The sequence below is a fragment of the Pygocentrus nattereri genome, chromosome 16 (genome assembly GCF_015220715.1).
Source record: "Pygocentrus nattereri isolate fPygNat1 chromosome 16, fPygNat1.pri, whole genome shotgun sequence".
Lineage (NCBI taxonomy): Eukaryota > Metazoa > Chordata > Actinopteri > Characiformes > Serrasalmidae > Pygocentrus > Pygocentrus nattereri.
Genome location: NC_051226.1, coordinates 40,781,267 through 40,796,956, shown reverse-complemented (window position 1 = coordinate 40,796,956; position 15,690 = coordinate 40,781,267).

Sequence of the window (15,690 nt, the reverse complement as noted above, 5' to 3'; positions counted from 1 at the left end):
TTACACATGTGTATCTTAATAGTTATCACGGCCTACTCCGTCTGTTGTAATTACACAAGGGTTATAACATACACATCATTACATAGTGTCGGGGCTCAGAGCGCCTCGCCCTCCGACCCCGAGTCCCAGATGATGTGGATGAAAAGCGTTCATTTAATCATTTAATCAGTTAATTCTAAGTTAAGTTGTAGTGCTACTTTATCCTCCTCTCTAATGCACAAAAGGATAATTAAAATCAAAGGATTCTTGCAAAATATTAAAAAGATAATACAGTCAAAAAGACTGAAAAGCATTCTCGCAGAAGATTCAAGAAAAATGAAAAACCAAACTTCAGCCGATGTTCTGCTGAGGAAAGAGAAGGCCCTCTTCATTTATTAAGTAAGACGAGTCGGCTCCTGGATCACCAAAATGTGAAGATTCAACACATTACATCAGTTTTTATAATGTTTTTTCAATATGCTCATTGCCCCTCCCTGGGTCTTGGTTGGTTGGTTGGTTGGTTGGTGTAGTGGGTAACACCTCTGCCTTCTACACTGTAGACTGGGGTTCAATCCCCACCTTGGCAAAGACCCTACACTACACCAATAAGGGTCCTTGGGCAAGAATCCTAACACCACCTTGGCCTCCCTGTGTAAAATGATCAAACTGTAAGTTGCTCTGGATCAGAGCGTCAGCCAAATGCTGTCAATGAAAATGTCTTCACTCCTCCTCTCTGACCATCCTAAGGTTCCCATTGGCTATCATTATATTCACTATGTTAAATTTACTTTTTGATGCCTTGATCTTCGTTTGACAAGGATCATTTTTACGACTTCTCCATAATGGCTTTCTCAACTCCGAGCTGGGCATCTTCGTAACTCCTTAAGAGTTACGCCCCCTTCCTGCTCGCTGCTTATCTGCTTCCTCACTAAAAGCTGGCTTGCTTTTAATAGAAAGGCCGTATTTCTTACAGCTCATATCTGCTCATCTCTCAAGGCTTTCTAGCGCTGCGAGAATGCCTGGTACAGACATTCTCTTGCCTAGAAGCTTGGGGCCTGTTTTCCTACCTAAGACAGCCTGGGCCTTAGTTACAATGACTCTATACTCTATTTTAATAGTTTCTAAACAAATGCAAACCTTTTATTAATGATGACTGAAGGACATATTTTATCAAAGTTTCCTCAATAGTGAAGTTTATGAACCAACTGAACCACGAGCCCTTCGAGCTTCGAGTACAGCTCGGCTTGACCCGCCATCCTTCAAGGCGCGTGGAAGACCAGCGTGGAGAATGTTCTCCGTACTGGAACCCAGGTGGGGGAATGAACTCCCACTGGCTGTCCGAACAGCAGAGTCTCTCACGGTCTTCAAACGCAGACTGAAGACCGTCTCTTTACACAGCTCTGAGTAAAGTATTGATTGTAGCGTATTTTATTGTGTTGTATTGTACTCTAGTGTGTTGTAATGTGTTGTATTGGACTTTCGTGTATTGTATTTCATTGTAGTGTATTGTTTTGTATTGTACTCTAGTGTATTGTGTTGTATTGCAGTGTATTGTATTGTACTCTAGTGTATTGATTGTAATGTGTTGTAGTGTACTCTAGTGTATTGTAGTGTATTGTATTGGACGTTCGTGTATTGGATTGTATTGTACTCTAGTGTATTGTAATGTATTGTATTGTATTGTAATGTATTGTACTCTAGTGTATTGATTGTAATGTGTTGTATTGTACTCTAGTGTATTGTAGTGTAGTGTATTGTAATGTATTGTACTCTAGTGTATTGATTGTAATGTGTTGTAGTGTACTCTAGTGTATTGTACTCTAGTATATTGTATTGTATTGTACTCTAGTGTATTTTATTGTATTGTAGTGTATTGTATTGTACTCTAGTGTATTGTATTGTACTCTAATGTATGGATTGTAATGTGTTGTATTGTACTCTAGTGTATTGTATTGTTTGTATTGTACTCTAGTGTATTGTAATGTGTTGTACTCTAGTGGATTGTAATGTACTCTAGTGTATTGTAGTGTACTCTAGTGTATTGTATTGTACTCTAGTGTATTGTAATGTGCTGTAGTGTACTCTAGTGTATTGTACTCTAGTATATTGTATTGTATTGTACTCTAGTGTATTTTATTGTATTGTAGTGTATTGTATTGTACTCTAGTGTATTGTATTGTACTCTAGTGTATGGATTGTATTGTATTGTACTCTAGTGTATTGTAATGTGTTGTACTCTAGTGGATTGTAATGTGCTGTAGTGTACTGTATTGTTTTGTAGTGTATTGTACTGTACTCCAGTGTATTGATTGTATTGTGTTGTATTGTACTCTAGTGTATTGTAATGTGCTGTAGTGTACTGCACTGTATTTAACTCCTTTCCAGATAGATGCTGCCATCGCGGCAGTTGGACAGAAAATTCTGTTTGATCGTCTTGTTTCTGGCAGTGGCTACACACTAAGGCTTGTTAGGAAAAAGATAAAACACTCTCTCTTTATCAGTCATCACCAGTCTTATTCACAAAAAGCTACGTTTTCATTCCAATTAGGCAGAAGAACACATGATTCTACTTGTTTAATCACTTGGCTTCAGGTGTTAAACCTCTGGAGGTCCTCCTGCTTGGTTAGGTTGCAAGTCCCCAAAGATTTTATTCCACCAAAGGTATTTTTCTGACTTTCCACCCCAGTTTACAAGCCCAAATCTTAAGGATTATTGTTCAGTAAGTGCTAGAAAGAAAGAAAATCTTAGTGTTTTTTTTTTGTAAAAGCATCTTCAAATTAGGATAGAATGTAAGAAGAAGTCCATGTAGTTTTACTGCTCAATGCCAAAACCTCATTCTGCAGATGAATATATACTTTCATCATCCTGAGAATCAGCCATTTTATTTGATTCATGATTTGTCATGAATCAAATCTGATGAATTCTTTATTTAGACCATTTTAGCTAAATTCTCTTTACATCTTCATAGTGATGATTAAAATGCTCTGAGGAAAAACATCTCTGTGACTGATCTGGTCTCTGAAACTAAAAATTCATCTAGTGTAACAAACCAATCAGGAGGACTTGGTCTATAAGGACTTGGTCCTCCCTGCCTGTCAATCACTTTCCAAGTCCAGGAGCAGCCCACAGAAGAAGTGCAGAGGAATCAAAACACTGGACTAATTCACCAGATTCAGAGGCAGGTTTGGATTAAACTGTAAGTGCTGTATTTTAGAAGCAGAATTACTGATATTTGACCAGGATTCCCTCTCTCTCTCTCTCTCTCTCTCTCTCTCTCTCTCTCTGTCTCTCTCTCTCTCTGTCTCTCTCTCTCTCTGGCTCTCTCTCTCTCTCTCTCTCTCTCTGTCTCTCTCTCTCTCTGTCTCTCTGTCTCTTGTTTAATCACTTGGCTTCAGGTGTTAAACCTCTGGAGGTCCTCCTGCTTGGTTAGGTTGCAAGTCCCCAAAGATTTTATTCCACCAAAGGTATTTTTCTGACTTTCCACCCCAGTTTACAAGCCCAAATCTTAAGGATTATTGTTCAGTAAGTGCTAGAAAGAAAGAAAATCTTAGTGTTTTTTTTTTGTAAAAGCATCTTCAAATTAGGATAGAATGTAAGAAGAAGTCCATGTAGTTTTACTGCTCAATGCCAAAACCTCATTCTGCAGATGAATATATACTTTCATCATCCTGAGAATCAGCCATTTTATTTGATTCATGATTCATGATGAATCAAATCTGATGAATTCTTTATTTAGACCATTTTAGCTAAATTCTCTTTACATCTTCATAGTGATGATTAAAATGCTCTGAGGAAAAACATCTCTGTGACTGATCTGGTCTCTGAAACTAAAAATTCATCTAGTGTAACAAACCAATCAGGAGGACTTGGTCTATAAGGACTTGGTCCTCCCTGCCTGTCAATCACTTTCCAAGTCCAGGAGCAGCCCACAGAAGAAGTGCAGAGGAATCAAAACGCTGGACTAATTCACCAGATTCAGAGGCAGGTTTGGATTAAACTGTAAGTGCTGTATTTTAGAAGCAGAATTACTGATATTTGACCAGGATTCCCTCTCTCTCTCTCTCTCTCTCTCTCTCTCTCTGTCTCTCTCTCTCTCTGTCTCTCTCTCTCTCTGGCTCTCTCTCTCTCTCTCTCTCTCTGTCTCTCTCTCTCTGTGTCTCTGTCTCTCTCTCTCTCTCTCTCTCTCTCTCTCTCTCTCTTTCTCTCTCTCTGTCTCTCTCTGTCTCTCTCTCTCTCTCTGTCTCTCTCTGTCTCTCTCTCGCTCTCTCTCTCTCTCTGTCTCTCTCTCTCTCTCTCTCTCTCTCTCTGTTTCTCTCTGTCTCTCTCTGTCTCTCTCTGTCTCTGTCCTGTCCAGTTCATTATTATTTAACATTAATATTGTGTCATTGTGTTGAGACAATGCACTTAAAGCAAATGCTCTTTTATTTAAACAATCAGCAGGGGAGACCAATTCCTCAATCCTCCCAAATGCTGGGATAGCGGGGCAGATCCTCAGTAGCCACACTCCATGGGGTGACACACAGGCTACTCCAAATAATCCCCAGCTCAGCTGCAACACGTGACACATTTTGAACCAGCAACATTAGAACAATGAACGTCTTTCCACACCTGAACGTGGCACACCTGAATGTGTGACCGCTCCCATAGGAATAGGGGGGCACTACAATATTTAATGCTTGCATTTTAAATTTGTGTTTAAAGAAGACGGGACGTTCACATGTTTGAATAAAAACTTGTTTAAATTTACAGTCCAAGCTGTGAGAATAAAAACATTATTTGAAATAGAAATTTCCAAAAATCATGGACTGTTTTTATCTTTAGAGCTACGGTCACTTCCACGTTAAAATAACAGACTGTTATAGCACTGCTGTGGGCAGAAACCGCTGACACAGCCCTGTTCACTTGACTCTATTTCATCTTTGTTCTCAGTTCTCAATGCTCAATGGGAATGTTGGTAACACTTTATTTTAAGGAACACACATTGGTGGCTTATTAAGGTCTTATTATTTGTTCAATAAAGCCTAAATTAGGCACTTCTAAATAGTTTATTCACTATGTATTAATCTTTATTCATTATGATCTGTATTAGCACATAATTAGAGATCTGTTACATGAAAATCATAAATAATTGCCTTATTAGTCATTATAACTCACAATAAGCACTTTCTTCATGCCTTGTCATGCTGAATTACTGAGCATGAATTATCACCTATATTATCATCTTATTAGTGTACAATTGGCAGAATGTGATTTCTACAGCTTCTGGATAGCATCAATGCATCACTGGAGTTTATTGGAGTTTATTGCTTCTTTAGAGCTAATAAGAGTTTAATAAGTCACTAATGCTTCAGGATGTGTTCCATATTCTAAAGTGGAGTTATGATCAGCTCTAATTAAAGGCTAAAAAGTGCTCAATAGAGTTTCAATAAGTGAATTTGTGTACAATACATAAAGTGAAGATAATTTCATGACTTTCTAGTAGCCAAAAAATCTGAATACTTTACCTGTGTTCCATTCACAGATCTTAAATGGATGCTATGTTGTAAAAATGCATGTTGTCATTTCTCAGGGTGATATAATGAAAAAAACATGCTTACAGATATTTGTCATGTAATTCAAACCATTTTATTTTGCTGTTAGAGATATACACTCAACTGCTAGAAGAAAAATGTTAACTGAAAAACTGGCTGAACTGACTATAACAATTCTTACTGGCCTATGCCAGCTATATTTATAAATGAGCAAATCATAAAATTAACTCAACTTGCTGCAGTTAACTACAGTTTCCAAACAGGCTCATAACAGTCAAATTGGCATTATCAAAAAAAGGAATTCTGCTAGTTATTCACAGTGTGAACAGTGAAGTCTCTTTGGCTTGATATATACAGCTTATTTCCACCGAATGGGAAGTAGCTGTCCCTTTGCCTTCATGTCTTGTATTTTATTCTTTGTTTCTTCTGTGATGTTGGCTGCACATTTTTTTGCAAATGCAGCCAAGGTCTCCTTTGTTGAGGTAGATGCAAGACTTTCATGGGTGTTGTTGGGATCAACAATGGCAAGTTCTGCAATTGCTGCAGTAAAAGCAATTGTTCCACGGTCAACATTATGTCGGCTGAATGCTTCGGACATAGTGTGCTCCTTGCTAAAGGTCTTCAGCACCTTGCGGTATCGTTTGATGACTTCCTCAGGTCCTTGGGCTGTAAAAACCAATTATCAGTTAGAATAAATATGAAAAAGATCAAGTCCATTCAAGAAATATACCTCTTTATGTTTGTTAAACTCCATCGCCCTAGTTGGCTTTTACTATGTCTGTCAAGCTTCCAAGCCTAGCATGAGAAGCATGCCACTATGATACCAGCAACAGACTTTTCAGGTTATCCACTGTCCAGCATAAAGCTATATAAGATGTTTGTTGTTAAAACGGAAAGAAATGCCATTACTGAACAAGAAGAATAAAAATGGTTCAAATATGAGTGCGCTGTGGGATTTGCATTGTAAAGCTTGCAATGATACTTTAAAAGTCAGAGGTGTCGGGTCAAGATTTTTAAGAGTTTTTTCTGACGACGATGTCTTTATGTATTAACATCACACTTATGGTCTTAAATAATCTCAAAATCAATGCTAAACTGATGAAGATATGATGACAACAGTATATAATTCACTCACATCCTCAGAATAAATGTCGTTCACCGAGTTTTCTTCGAATACTCTTTCAACCTGCCCACAATCCGCACGATCCCTTAAATCACACATAGTTTTATTACATGCGTCTACAACCTAAGAATAGCTCAGCCAGTGTGTCGTGACAAGTGCCACAACAAACACACAATCCGGAGGTCTATCCGAAAAGGTTCGATTTTTGAGAGGTCTCATGTTAAGCTCCACACTTGGATCCACTACATTTACAGGTAAGCACAGTTATGAGCAAAAATGATATAAGAAATAACATCAGTGGATTTAGCAGGTCATAGGAAACCCAAGTAAGGCTTGGCTGGAGCTGTGATTAGGCTGTGATTTGCATAGTCCAAAGGCTCATCAATTCCCTCGTGATAAATTTCAAATTCTGTACAATTTTCAATGAAAGATGCATAATGTTTTAAATAATGTGTGTTAATGTCTATTTAATGTCTATAGATGTAATTAGGTACTACACAGGCTGACACGGCTCAGACAAATAAAAGTGTTGCTCAGAAAAATGAGAACACCTGCTGTGCCTGCATAGCTAACCAAAGCAATACAGCTCAGGACAGACTATTTAACCTCACCTCTAGCATGGGCGGGTTTTCAAATTTGATGTCCATGTGCTTCTTCTTCTTTTTTGCCTTTCTGAGTGGCTGATCAGATTCCAAAGAGTCACTGATACCGGTAGAGTCAGATGACTCAGATAAGGAATCAGCTTGGCCAAGATTTGCTTTGGTGTCCTCACTCATAACTCATAACATAATAAGAAAGCATGCCTATGTACAAACATACCACATTTTATGATTAATTTCATTAATTTTTTTAAAACATTTTTTGTCATAATGTCAAACTGCCAAATTGTCATCTAGACCTGTCGCAATCCTGACATTTTAACTGATAACAAATTGCAATCACATATGGATAATTGTGAATTACAAATTAATTGTCATTTTTACATGTTTGTATGCAATTAAGTACTAAAGTTGGTAAATTGCTTCCAGGCTGTCAGTACTAGGTGGCTTTCAGGTGCTGACAGACACAACTGAAGCTCAAATAAACAACATTACTCATTGCTATTGCTAAAGCAGTGATTCCCAATGCCAGTCCTGAAGACCCTATGCTCTGCATTGTTTTCTCTACTCTACACACCTGCCCCACAAAATAAGGCACTTGTTAGGAAGTAAACTTTCTGAATGAGGTAAGCTTGATGAGACAAAGCACAAAAATGTGCATAGTGTTGGATCACCAAAATTGGGAAAAGGAAGTCCTGCTCTAAAGGTGCTATTAATAACCATCAAACAAACAAATATTACTCGCTGCTACCCTCCAAAAGGGATGACAACAGTCAGAAGTTAGAATGTTTGTTATTTTTCGTAAGACACCTGATTTGTAATAATTCCATTTTCTGCTTTCTTTCATTTACATGCATTTGTATCAAACCAACTGGAGAGAATGCACCTAATTTATGTTCTATTTGTTGTCATGTAAGTATATGATTCTGACCACTAATAACTGTGGAAAATAACTGTGGCCTGCTCAAATAAGTTGAAGTTATATAATAAAGTGTCACGCAGTCAACGGGGAAGTCGGACTCCACTTCCCAGAATGCTAGGGAGGATCACGTGATCTTCCCCCACACCTGTCAGCGATCACAGTCGCCGGAATTCTAATGTTGTGCACCTGTTTCTCTCTTTATAAGCTGGGACTTTACTTGGACTCTTTGTGAGGTATTGTTCCATGCAATTACTGAGCGGTATAACTATAGTATATTTCCTGTGTATCGACTTCTCGCTACTCCTGACCCGGTTTTGTGTATTGTTTTGCCCTTGTGTACCTCTGCCTGCCTGGACTGAATTGTGTCACGACTTTGGATTGGACTCGGATATATGTTTTCTCCCTCTGGGGATTCTCCTGATTACCTCCGGTAATAAATCTCTTCCCCTTTTACCTGCGAGCGTCTGCGATTCTGTTCATACGTTACAGAATACCTCGCCTACCATGCAGACGGCGGAAGGGGATGTTTTTCGAAGGGCACTTACGGAACAGGGTCAACTTCTGGGACAACATCAGCAGGTTCTCTCAGGAGTAACGAGTTCACTGGAGTCCCTAACTAACCAACAAGCAGTACAGCAAGCTCAGTTGGTACAGCTTGTAGACAGCATCAAGGAAATGACCAGCCAGCTTCGGGGAATGCAGCCGACAGATTCGACACTCAGGACGGCTCCCGTTAACCCAGTGACAACGCCGACCCTAACAACGTTTCCGGTTAGTAAACCCGATAAATTCACAGGCAATCCTGATCTATGCAGAGGTTTTTTGTTGCAATGCTCAGTTTTCTTTGACAATTCGCCAGTAGGGTCAGACCAAGCTAAAATTTCTTTCGTGGTGTCCCGATTATCAGAAAAGGCATTAGAATGGGCTACAGCTAGCTGGCCTGCCTTCAATGGATGGACGTATGAGCGTTTTTTGAAGGAGTTTAAACTAGTTTTTGATCACCCCTATGAGGGAAAAGTAAGCGGAGAACTGTTAACCCAACTACGTCAGGGCCCACGCTCGGTAGTGGAATACGCGCTGGAATTCAGAACACTCGCAGCCAGTAGCGGTTGGAATGAGACGGCCCTTCTAGTGATGTTTAGACACGGACTGAACCCGGAAGTCCTCAATGAGCTTGCCAGTAAGGATGAAGGATTGAGTTTAGATCAACTGATATCACTGGCCATCAAGCTAGATCATTTAATGAACTCCAGAAGGAAGAAGGGAAGCGCACGAGGCCCACGAAACATATCACATCCTGTTAGGGTTTCAAGGGACGTTGAGATTCCGGAACCCATGGTATGTGAATCATCCCGGTTGTCAGAGGAAGAGAGGCAACACCGTTTTTCCCAGCAGTTGTGTTTTTTTTTGTGGACAACCTGGTCACCGCATCAGAGACTGTCGCAAGAGAACCTCTCAAAATAAGGCACCAACCCCAGGGAAGCACGTGGAGTTCACTCCGCGTGCTAACGTGGTGAGTATTCCCACGAAGGGGCTGGTTTCTAAATCTGTACTGCTACCTGTTAGGTTGTGCCTTCACCCCAAGGTTGTTGTCGTTTCAGCACTAATCGACTCTGGAGCCGAGGGGAACTTCATACATGCTCAGATAGTGGAGAAGCTACGCATCCCTGTCAAGAACCTCCGGAATTCATTAGAAGTTACTGCATTAGATGGAGATCCTGTGGGATTTCAGCCAATCACCCATGTCACCATCCCTATTGAAACACACGCTAGTGCTTTGCATTCTGAGAAGTTGTCTTTCCTAATCCTAGATCAAACTGACTTTGACGTGATCCTTGGGCTTCCGTGGTTAGAAAGGCATAACCCGACCATTTCTTGGACTGATCGTACTGTTACACAATGGTCAGATTACTGTTTCAAAAATTGTCTTAAGAATTCATCTATCGCCATTAGATCAACCACTATTGAAAGCCCAGACACTGAGTCTCCCTTCAAAATCCCACAAGAATATCTAGATTTAAAGGAGGTGTTTAGTAAGAAGAATGCCACTAAATTACCAGCCCACAGACCCTATGATTGTGCTATAGACTTGATTTCAGAACCCATACTGCCCAAAGCCAGAGTATATCCCCTAACACAAGAGGAACAGAAGGCCCTGGACAGTTATATTAATGAAGCCTTAGATCAGGGCTTTATTCGCCCTTCCACCTCTCCCATAGCCTCTAGTTTCTTTTTTATAAAGAAGAAGGATGGAGGGCTTAGACCGTGTATTGATTACAGGGCTCTTAATCAAATTTCCAAGGCATATCCATATCCTTTACCCCTGGTCCCGGTAGCACTGGAACAACTGCAAGGGGCCCAATACTTCACCAAATTAGATCTCCGCAGCGCGTATAACTTAATTCGGATTAAGGAAGGAGATGAATGGAAAACCGCATTTTTGACCACCAGGGGGCATTATGAATATTTAGTTATGCCTTTCGGGCTCTCTGTCGCCCCCTCTGTGTTCCAGGCGTTCATTAATGATGTACTGCGAGACATGTTGGGAAAATTTGTAATCGCGTATCTTGATGACATCCTGGTGTATTCACCTTCCTTTGACAAACATATCCATCACGTTAGAGAGGTGCTTATGAGACTACTACAGAATAACTTATATCTAAAAGGTGAAAAATGTGAATTTCATTTGCGCTCAGTTGTCTTTTTGGGGTATATCATTAGTCAACAGGGGATAGTTATGGACGATCATAAGGTAGAGGCAGTACTAGATTGGCCACAACCAACATCCGTAAAAGAGTTGCAGAAGTTTTTGGGTTTTGCTAATTTCTATCGTCGCTTCGTTAGAAATTTCAGTGGTATTGCGGCTCCATTGACTTCATTACTGAAAGGGAACCCTAAGAGACTCAATTGGAATGCTCAAGCAGAAAGAGCCTTCCAAGACTTGAAGAAAGCTTTCACCCAAGCCCCGATACTGGCTCATCCTGATCCTAAGCTGCCTTTTGTAGTAGAAGTAGATGCGTCTGAAACCGGGGTGGGAGCAGTTCTGTCGCAACGGACCGGGTCTCCCATTAAACTACACCCCATAGCATTTTTTTCGCATAAACTATCACAGACGGAAAGAAATTATGGAATAGGAGATAGAGAATTGTTGGCTATCAAATTAGCTCTTGAGGAATGGCGACATTGGCTGGAGGGCACCAATCATCCGTTCACTGTACTTACGGATCATAAGAATTTAGAATATCTCCGGACAGCTAAGAGGCTCAATGCCAGACAGGCCAGGTGGTCTTTGTTTTTCTCTCGCTTTCAATTTAGTATCACCTACAGACCCGGAAGTCGCAACACCAAGGCAGATGCATTGTCCCGGAAATTTCACACCCAAATCAACCATGAGCAAGACGAGGATCCTCACCCAATTCTTCCCCCCGAGGTAAGGATATCCTCCATTCGTTGGAGAATAGACGAGGACATTGAGAAAGCTCTCCCCAGCATTCGCATACCTGAACAGTGTCCACCAGAGAAGTTGTATGTACCCCCTGCCTTCAGAACTGCACTTATCACCTGGGCACACTCGTCATTAACATCAGGGCACCCAGGTGAAACACGCACCCAACAACTCCTTATTAATAGATATTGGTGGGAGGACATGATCAAAGATGTACATAATTTTGTAGCCTCATGTTCTATTTGTGCCCAATGCAAGACACCTAAAGTACTGCCAGCGGGGCGACTTTTACCCCTACCAGTTCCCAACCGGCCATGGTCACACATCGCTGTCGATTTCGTAACAGACTTGCCAGTCTCACAGACATTCACTACCATAATGACGATAATTGACAGATTCTCGAAGGGAGTCAGGTTTGTGACATTCAAAGCCCTTCCCAGTGCCTTTCAGACAGCAGAAGCCCTATTTCAAGTGGTCTTCCGGGTGTATGGAATTCCGGAAGATATCATCTCCGACAGAGGACCCCAATTCACGTCTCAGGTATGGGCAGCGTTTTTTGAACATTTGGGGGTCTCAATCAGTCTGTCTTCAGGTTACCATCCCGAATCGAATGGACAATGTGAAAGAGCTAATCAGGAACTAGGGAAGTTCTTGCGGCTCTTCTGCCATGAAAATCCCAGAGACTGGTCACGCTATTTAATCTGGGCAGAAATAGCACAAAACTCCCTCATTAGCTCTACGACCGGTATAACCCCTTTTCAGTGTATCCTAGGCTACCAGCCACCTGTTGCACCCTGGACAGGGGTCCGAACCGATGTTCCGGCGGTAGATGAATGGATGAAAAAGAGTGAGCAGGTATGGGAACAAACACACTGCAGAATAGAAGAGGCTATTCGTCGTCAAAAGGTACAGTCGGATAAACACAGGGGTCCAACACCCACCTACAATCCAGGAGATCGAGTGTGGTTATCCACCAAGAACTTCAGACGTCCAGAGGGGACTTGTAAAAAATTATCTCCCAAATACACTGGACCTTTCAAAATCTTGAGGAGAATCAATGACGTTACTTATAAGCTAGACTTACCCCCAAGGTTTCGTTCATCTAATTCTTTCCATGTTTCTCTACTCAAACCTGTGGTTACAGGACCATTGGACGAGGCGACACCAGATACTACGCCACCGCCACCAGAGTGGACGGAAGGAACGCCGGTATACGCTGTCCGGAGACTGCTAGATTCCCGCAGGCGTGGTGGACTATTGCAGTACCTCGTGGACTGGGAAGGCTATGGTCCAGAGGAAAGGTCTTGGGTACCGGCTAAAGATGTGCTGGATCTGGGTCTCATCCGGGACTTTCACAGTCGGCACCCGGAGAGACCGGCCCCACGTCCACGAGGCCGCCCACGCAAGGGACTCTCCTGCTCCCAGCCAGCCCGTCTGGGGTCTGGGATGCGAGGATCGCAGTCGTTCCGGCATTCTGGCGACTCCGGCCTGGTTCCTGGTGGTGGTCGGTGTGGTCGTCCTGGTCGTCCCCGTGGTCAGGTCCGTCAGGACTCTTTGGGGGGGGGTACTGTCACGCAGTCAACGGGGAAGTCGGACTCCACTTCCCAGAATGCTAGGGAGGATCACGTGATCTTCCCCCACACCTGTCAGCGATCACAGTCGCCGGAATTCTAATGTTGTGCACCTGTTTCTCTCTTTATAAGCTGGGACTTTACTTGGACTCTTTGCGAGGTATTGTTCCATGCAATTACTGAGCGGTATAACTATAGTATATTTCCTGTGTATCGACTTCTCGCTACTCCTGACCCGGTTTTGTGTATTGTTTTGCCCTTGTGTACCTCTGCCTGCCTGGACTGAATTGTGTCACGACTTTGGATTGGACTCGGATATATGTTTTCTCCCTCTGGGGATTCTCCTGATTACCTCCGGTAATAAATCTCTTCCCCTTTTACCTGCGAGCGTCTGCGATTCTGTTCATACGTTACATAAAGTTATAATCACAATCAGGCAATTATACCCGTGACAGGTATTCTAGTATCTTTTGTAGATTTACATTCTTTCTCAAACCAAGGTTTCACAGTTGCTGCTACCAAAATATACTGTGAGTTCATTAGACAGATAATCTATTACACTCAAATTGATATGCATTGATAAATGTTTTGCTTATCAAAGGTGTAATAACATTTTTTAAAAATCATTTTCTTTGGTACTGGCTGCCATTAAAATACCTTGGCTGAACGATGGTTTACAACAAAATTATGTTTTAAGTGAAATTACTGGGCTTAGTGGGCGGCACGCGCTAGCGCCTCACAGCGAGGAGGCCCTGGGTTCAATTCCCCGGCCGGGCAGCCACGGTCCTCTCTGTGTAGAGTCTGCATGTTCTCCCCGTATCTTTGTGTGTTTCCTCCCACAGTCCAAAGACATGCAGTCAGGCCAATTGAACATGCTAAATTGCCCCTAGATGTGTGTGTGTGTTTGTGTGTGTATTTGTGTGTACTGGGCTTAGCTTAGTTGCAGTTGAACAAGTCAAGTGGAGCAAACACACTAATGAAGGTAACTAATGATACCCTTGTTCCTAAGCTGGTCCCTGAGAAAGTATCTCTCGTCCTTCAAATCCTTGATTTTTTGTTCTTGCCATCGTAGCTTCTCTTCAAGAAACTCACACTTAGACATGGAAGATGTACCTGCATTAAAACACAAACATCAAATAAATACATGAACAAATAAATAAAAGGAATAAATCAATGTTTAAAAAATTATAGCAATTAAAATTGATAGAAATAAATGTTCAGGCTGTACTAATCAAATCAAATCAAATCAAATTTATTTGTATAGCGCTTTTTACAACGGATGTTGTCACAAAGCAGCTTTACAGGATTTCAGAAAAGACAAAGTTTCCACAGGACTGTAAGAATGTACAGAATGTACAGAACCCCCCCCCCCCAGTGGGCAAGCCGGGGGCAACAGTGGCAAGGAAAAACTCCCTCAGAACTGAGGAAGAAACCTTGGGAGGAACCAGGCTCACCAGGGGGACCCATCCTCCTCTGGTCAAACTACCTACAAGTGATTATACTACTATTATCAGCAGTAATATTGATATTAGGAATATCTAGGAGTCTATGAGAACATCAGGGTAGGGTGGGCAGCTCATCCAAGGTAGTTGGTGGTAGCTGGGGCGTGGGCAGCTGGTCTGAAGTGGGTAGAAGGAGGGCTCGGCAGTCAGTCGTCCTTCAGTGTCCAGCCGGACATGTGGGCGGTTGTATACTCGGAAAAAAAGCAGGTAAATGGGATTAGTTTTGTTCTATCCGTTTGTACATAAACAGGGAATGTGAACATTTCCTGAGTGTGGCTAACGACTCCGGCAGATCTGACTATGACAGCTTAACTAAAAGGAGAGAACCAGAAGGACACACAGACACGGCAGCACTCTGAGACAGTCTGGCATCCCTCCGCTCCACCGTCCACAAACCTGAGTGACCGCGTGCGAGCAGCTGGACGACAGCACCAGCGTCTCAGTTTACTATAATTCCCTGTGTCCATGGACCCCTGGATCTGCTGCCTTTATCTAGGGGGAACATTAGCTACCAAAAGCTGAACTGAACAAGTGAGTTTTCAGCCTAGTCTTAAAGATTGAGACTGAGTCTGAGTCCCGAACAGTTTCTGGAAGATCATTCCAGAGTTTGGGGGCTTTATAAGAAAAAGCTCTTCCCCCAGCTGAAACCTTCTGAATTCTAGGAACTATTAATAAGCCAGCGCTCTGGGATCTGAGTGGTCGTGACACTTCTGCTTGATCCAGGCGAGCTACCCTTGTCCTTTGTCTGAACTAGTACTGTAATGACAGGAAAATATTAATATCATATTCAACTTTTTAAAATTATTCTCATACACAACACTGATGAGCTGTTACTCACCCTCATGGTGCTCCTTTTCACCAGGGACATTACATTTACTCGCCTCCTCTGCAGTTTCAAGAGCTTTGATTTGTTTGTTAGCCCGCTTTTTGATCTGTGAGTGACAATAACAACAGTGATGTAACTTAGGAAGTAAAACTAGTCTTATAATTAATTTTCATAGATTTATAATCACATTTT